Source organism: Alosa alosa, chromosome 2, assembly GCF_017589495.1.
Source record: "Alosa alosa isolate M-15738 ecotype Scorff River chromosome 2, AALO_Geno_1.1, whole genome shotgun sequence".
NCBI lineage: Eukaryota > Metazoa > Chordata > Actinopteri > Clupeiformes > Clupeidae > Alosa > Alosa alosa.
Genome location: NC_063190.1, coordinates 35,534,819 through 35,542,318, shown reverse-complemented (window position 1 = coordinate 35,542,318; position 7,500 = coordinate 35,534,819). Strand labels below are relative to the sequence as shown.

The 7,500-nt window shown below is 45.7% G+C and overlaps 1 pseudogene; it reads left to right on the top strand.

Moving 5' to 3' along the window:
• The window catches only part of LOC125285491, a 13,209-nt pseudogene extending 5,899 nt beyond the window's left edge, over positions 1–7,310 (top strand).
• Positions 7,311–7,500: the final 190 nt, after the last annotated feature.

Below are 7,500 nucleotides of genomic sequence, written 5' to 3'. Positions count from 1 at the left end.
CCTCCTCTCCTCTCCTCTCCTGTGCCTGTAGACATAGATGAATGCAGGTATCGGTATTGCCAGCACCGCTGTGTTAACATCCCCGGCTCCTTCACCTGTGAGTGTGAACCGGGTTTCCAGCTGGCCTCCAACAACCGCTCCTGCGTGGGTGAGTACTGCACTACACCTCCACACACACCACACACACACCACACACACCACACACACCACACACACCTCCACAGGTTTCCAGCTGGCCTCCAACAACCGCTCCTGCGTGGGTGAGTACTGCACTACACCTCCACACACACCACACACACCTCCACACACACCTCCACTCACACCACACCACACACACCACACACACACCACACCACACACAGCTCCACACACACACCACACACACACCTCCACACACACCACACCACACACACCTCCACACACCACACACCACACACACACACACCTCCACACACACCACACACCACACACACCTCCACACACACCACATAACACACACCTCCACACACACCTCCCCACACACCACACCACACACACCACACACCTCCACACACACCACACCACACACCACACACACCTCTACACACACACCTCCATCAGCCCCACTGTCCAGCCTGCAGAGAGGGCGTGCTCTTTGGACATCAATAGAGAACTCTGTGTGTGATATGTGTGTGATATGTGTGTGTGTGTGTATATGTGCTATGTGTGTGTGTGTGTGTGTGTGTGTGTGTGTGTGTGATATGTGTGTGTGTGTGTGTGTGTGTGCAGGGGTGTAGGGATATGGACTGGGGAGCCTAATTTTTGGAGCATTGCTTTGAGCATTTTAATAAGCATTTAGTAATATAACAACTGTTGTTACCATTGATAACAACGATCACGAAACTTCCAATTAGGCTCTTGTCCTAAAATCTGTTGTAAGAATGACCGCCATGCTGTAGCACTCCACCATGCGTAAAGACATTAAAACTACACAGCTTGTTGTCTGCTACCCGGAAGGAGCTAGAAAGTGGCTATAAAACCATAGATTATGCAACTGCCTGTATCCGAATCTAGCAAGCATCTTCATGGCCCTTCGGTTGTGTTTTGCAGAAAGCAGGTAGGCTAATCCAGTGGTCAAAATGACACGATAAGCATGTGTGAGTAATACGAGGAATTTTTATCGAGGGAGCGCCAATATAAGTGATCAGGCTATTTAACCATAATGACCCAACTTGGGTGAACCTGAAAAACTTACGATTGGTGCAGCTACTTTCATCCAAACAAAAACTTTTCAAATGACTGGCACTTGCCTGCCCAGTGTTCTTTCTGTTATTTTTGTTTTGTTTTATTGACTGTGCACCTCTGCACCTTAATCATTCACAATGACATTCATATGACGCCCCCTCAAACTGAGCTACAGTCCCCACACAACGTGTTGAATATGCGTTTAAAGCCCCTAAAGCCTCTGTGGCTCTGTTCAGCATGGAAGCCCTGGAGAGTGGCGGGCGACGGAGAGTGGCGGCGGCTGGCCGGAGCTAATTCTCACCACAGACTAACGCTGAACCTCCCACACTCTGCTCTCTAACCTCGTATGAGCGTGAGAAGGTCGCCCGGCCCCACCTTTCTATTACAGCATACATTGTTTACTGTACGTGTGGTAATGAATGAAGCCATGCCACGGCATGTTATGCGTCAAGGAGATTAGACTACGCTAGATTACATTGGCTACTCTACATTATGGTTTGTCTGTTTATTGTATGATACAACAAAATGAAAAGCTACAGACCATATTCATAGACTTTGGTGAAGACATTAGGCTACATTTTGAAGCTAATCCATTTAATTTTTTTTTTTAAATTTGGTTTCATGGTCACGAAAGCTGGTAACAATTTGGCCTTGGCCTTAGGCTACGCACCGATGTATGTGGACAGTTTCTGTAATGACATCATTAAAATAGCGTCCCCCCACTTGAAAAAATCCCCACTACACCACTGGTGATATGTGTGTGTGTGTGTGTGTGTGTGTGTGTGTATATGTGCCATGTGTGTGTGTGTGTGTGTGTGTGTGTGTGTATATGTGCCATGTGTGTGTGTGTGTGTGTGTGTGTGTGTGTGTGTGTGTGTGTGTGTGTGTGTGTGTGATATGATTCATGTCTGCTCCCCTCTCTCCTCCCAGATGTGAATGAGTGTGACATGGGTGCCCCCTGTGAGCAGCGCTGTTATAACACCTATGGGACCTTCCTGTGTCGCTGTGACCAGGGCTACGACTTGGGACCTGACGGCTACTCATGCATCGGTCAGTCCACTTCCTGCCTTCTGCTTCCTGCTTCCTGTGGAGCTGAATGTAGACGGACTCCTCTCCATGTTATCAGTTCTATCCCTTTTCCATGTATTGGTCATCATTATTAGCTGATTAGTTTTAACCAAATGCCTTCCAATTCTGTCTTTCCCTCTCTGTCTCTCTCTCTCTCTCTCTCTCTCTCCCTCTCTACCTCCCCTTCTCTGATGTTCTGCTGATTGGTAGATGTGTTTTGTGTGTGAAACTGCTGCTTTGAGGCGTGTGGTGTGAGTTATGTGAAAGGTGTGTGGGAGGGAAGTTGTAAGGTGTGTGGCTGAGGGGAAGTTACACTGATGCAACATTGTGGAGTATATGATAATGGCTTACAGTTTTTCTCAGTCGCTTTTGGTGCTTTTCTCAGATCAGAATGAAAATTCTCATAACTAATAGTTCAACCTCCACAAATTCAGTCATTTTCACATCATAGTAGCAATTCTCCTTTTCCTCTGAACAAATTGCAAATGCTTTTGACATGTATCAGTTGCTTTGCATAATCTCTGCTGTTTTAAACATTATCATTTGCTTATGTCATGTCAGTCAAAAAATATACTTATGGATGCTGAATAGTCATTCTAAATGAAACTAATAGTCTTCATTTCATTGGTTGAGTCATGGAATACAAAATTGTTGAACTATTTATCAAATTCCCTGTCACAGTGCTGTAGAATTGCAAAGAGCATACAGAGTAAACAAACGATGTATTCAGTGTCTTGTACCACTTACATTCTCTAACTACAGCAATGTGTAACTTTACTGTAGTTTTCTAAATGTCTGTACAAGTACTGTATAGCGCTGTCTTGAGCATGTTCAGGTAGTGTCACTGAGAGCATAAACTGTCATAATGAAACATGCCAAAGCCATTTGACTATCTTGTTCATAAACGATGGTGTCAAGATTCTCATTTTGATGACACTGGCAGTTTCATTGACATAAATACTTGCCTTTGAGGAATGGATCATCCATTTTGAGCAAGTGACGTGCTTTGCAGGTTATCCACTAGGTTTAGCAGTTTGCACTTAATAGTTTTGAGAAATGCACTAACTGCTGTGCAAATTTTAATGGTGATGTGAGAAAAGCACCAAAGCGACTGAGAAAAACTGTAATGTGTTTAAAAGTGTTTAAAAGTGTTCAAATGTGTTTGCAAGTGTTTACAGTAACTATGGCTTTTTTTGCAAAACTCTACACACAAAATGGCAAAACCCTCACCCAATCAGCAAAACATTGTAGTTCCCTTCAAAAAGCTAACACACCTTGTTTAACTCTTCACACCTTCAGAAAATGGTGTTTTCTGTGATCAAAACAGTAAACACAAGCCATCACACATACAATAACACACAATGTGCCAACTACACACTAATGGTATAAATAAAAACACATCTGGCTTTTGCTTTCTCTGCAGCACAAGGTAGGCTATGTCAGTTTGAGGTCATACTTTTGTCATAGTTCTGTAAACATACAGGATCCAAACATTACAGTTTTTCTGAATGCTTAAACACATTTTTTGTAACTATGGCTTTTTTTGCAAAACTCTACACACAAATATAAGTATAAGTATATACTTTTTTGATCCCGGTGAGGGAAATTTGGTCTCTGCATTTAACCCAATCGGGTGAATTAGTGAAACACACAGCATACAGTGAACACAGTGAGGTGAAGCACACTCAATCCCCGGCGCAGTGAGCTGCCTGCTCTGCTCAGGGAGCAGTGAGGGGTTAGGGTGCCTTGCTCGGGGCATCAGCCGGGCCCACTGGTCAGGGCTCGAACCGCAACCCTCCGGTTACAAGTCCAGAGTAAGCAACCAGTGGGCCACAGCTGCCCCATTTGTGTGTAGAGTTTTGCAAAAATGGCAAAACCACTCACTGAGTTCGCAAAACAAAAAGCACAAACACTGCTTTGTAACTCAGTTTGCAACCTTTGTAACACACTTTGCAACAACTGTAGGCACAATGGCTATTATTTACACTATTTTGCCAACCTCTGGCACACTTTCTCATGTGAAAACTGTTTTTAGATAATTAGTTCACTTTGCAACTCAGCCCAAGCACTATAAATAAGCCACAGGTAATGTACAATGGGTACAATAGAGGAAGCTATGGAAGATGAGAAGAGTAAGAATTAGAGGAGGCTGAAGAATAGGACGTGGGAGGTGAAGAAGTAGGAGGAGGAAGAGGATGCAGAGGGGGAAGAAGAGAGGGAGAGATTGACAAGGACAAGGAGGTGAAGGAGGAAGAGGACAAGAAGGAGCAAGAGGAGGATGGGGGGGGAAGAGGAGGATGGGGAGTGGGGGAAGAGGAGGATGGGAGGGGGAGGAGGAAGGGTAAGAAGAGGGAAGAGCCAGCCCTTTACAGGCAAAAAACAGTCTACATGTGGGGATATTGTCATGTCAGGCCTGGATACGCATTCCAGAATATATTTTCCCCGTGCCTTGACTAGACATTGCATGTGATGTAGATGAAATTTTGTGGTCGGACCCAGAGAGACCTACACAATGTAGACTGATTTTGTTTTTCTCTGTGAAATTACTATTTTGTGTTTAAAAGTGTTGAATTGTGTTTAACTGTGTTTAATCGTATGTAAAAGTGTTTAATTGTGTTTAAAAGTGTTGAATTGTGTTTAACTGTGCTTAATTGTGTTTAAAAGTGCTTAATCATGTTTAAAAGTGTTGAATTGTGTTTAAAAATGTTTAAAAGTGCTTAAGGCCTCTCCCTGTTCTCCTCAGACATTGATGAGTGCAGCTACTCCAGCTACCTGTGCCAGTTCCAGTGTGTGAATGAGCCTGGACGCTTCTCATGCCAGTGCCCAGAGGGGTACGAGGTCCTGGGCACGCGCCTCTGCCAAGGTGACCAGCGCCCCTCACCACACCACACACACCACACACCACACATACGCCACACACCTCCACACACATCACACACACCACACATACACCACACACACCTCCACACACCACACCACACACACCACACCTCCACACACATCACACACACCACACATACACAACACACACCTCCACATACACCACACACACCCCACACACACCTCCACACACATCACACACACCACACATACACCACACACACCTCCACACACACACCACACCACACACACCACACACTTCCCTCACACATACACAACACACCACCCACATACACAACACACCCCTCCACACACACCACACACACCACACACACCACACACACACCTCCACACACACACCACACACACACACCTCCCACACACACCACACCACACACACCACACACACCTCCCACCACACCACACACACCTCCCACACACACCACACACACCCTCCACACACACCACACACACCTCCACACACACCACACACACCTCCACACACCACCACACCTCCCACACACCTCCCACACACACCTCCACACACCACACACACCACACACACACCTCCACACACACCACACACACCACCACACACACCACACCACACATCACACCTCACACACACCACACCGCACACACACTACATATACACACCCATACACCACTTCACACACACCTCCACACACACCTCCACACACACCTCCACACACATCACACACACACACACACCACACCTCCACACACACCATACACACCACACCACACACCACACACACACCACACCACCACACACACCCCACACACCACACCACACCACACACACACCTCCACACGCACCACACACATCACACACACCACACACACACCACACACACACCTCCACACACACCACACACACCACACACACCACACCACACACACACACCCTCCACACACATCACACACTCCACACACACCTCCACACACACACCACACACACACACACACACACACCTCCACATACACATTACCACATAATCCTCCACACACACCACACACACACACACACACACACACACCTCCACACACATCTTCACACAACCAATAACACACACTACACACACCTCCAACACACAATTACACACACCAAATACACAATCTCCACATATATCACATACCTACACCACACACAGACCTCCACACACACACATACCTCTACACCTCCAGCAGCTACTCATACACACTTTCAATCTATATCTAGTAGCATTTCATAATTACACCTCACACACACCACACATTTTGTTACATACACTCAATTATTCTGTAGTTTACTTGTGTAACCTTGCTTCCATCATATATCCATAAGGTTTTGTTATATATTCTTAAGGTTTTGTCATATATCCTCAAGGTTCTGTAATATATTTTTAGGGTTCAGTCATATGTCCGTATATACTGTCAGATGCAAATATCCCTCAAGGTTCTGTCTTTATGTTTTTTTCCGTATAGTTCCTATGGGATTTAGTCACATATTTGTCTGATTCAATACCGCTTTTATTAGTTCTTTTATTTGTCATGTTCCATGGTTCCATTTATGGGTGTGTGTGTCTCGATACCCAAGTGCCAACATGCCACAACACCCCCTGGTATTGTGTGTGTGTGTGTGTGTGTGTGTGTGTGTGTGTGTGTGTGTGTGTGTGGTGTATCTAGGTGTAGTTGAACACAGTGTGTGATCATTTGTCATAGATTGTGTGTGGGTGTGTGTGTGTGTGTGTGTATGTGTGTGTGTGTGTGTGTGAATGAAATGCTACAGAATGGCTGGCTTTGAAATTTTAGCTGTGCAAGGAACCTTATACACAACATTGACTTCCCTGATGTCTTGTGTGTGTGTGTGTGTGTGTGTGCAGTGTGTGCGTGCATCAGGACTTTGATGCGTGTGCCTTGCGTGCGGTACTCTGCGTTTTGTGTACTTGTGCTTGCACGTGTGTGTGTGAGGTGTGAATGTGTGTGCGTGTACAAAATACCGCATTACAAATGAGTGTGATACTGGGTCACACCAGTGTGGGGAGGGCCAGTTGTGTGTGAACATCCACGGAGGCTACAGGTGTGTGGACAACAACCGCTGCCTGGAGCCCTATGTGCAGGTGTCTGAAAGGTGAGGATCACACACACACACACACACACACACACAGAGTCATATGCACACACACACGCAAGTCACACACAAGTCTCACACACACACACACACACACACACACACACACACACACACACACACACACACGCACACACACACAGAGAGATACAAAGACACAGTCATATGCACACACACACGCAAGTCACACAAGT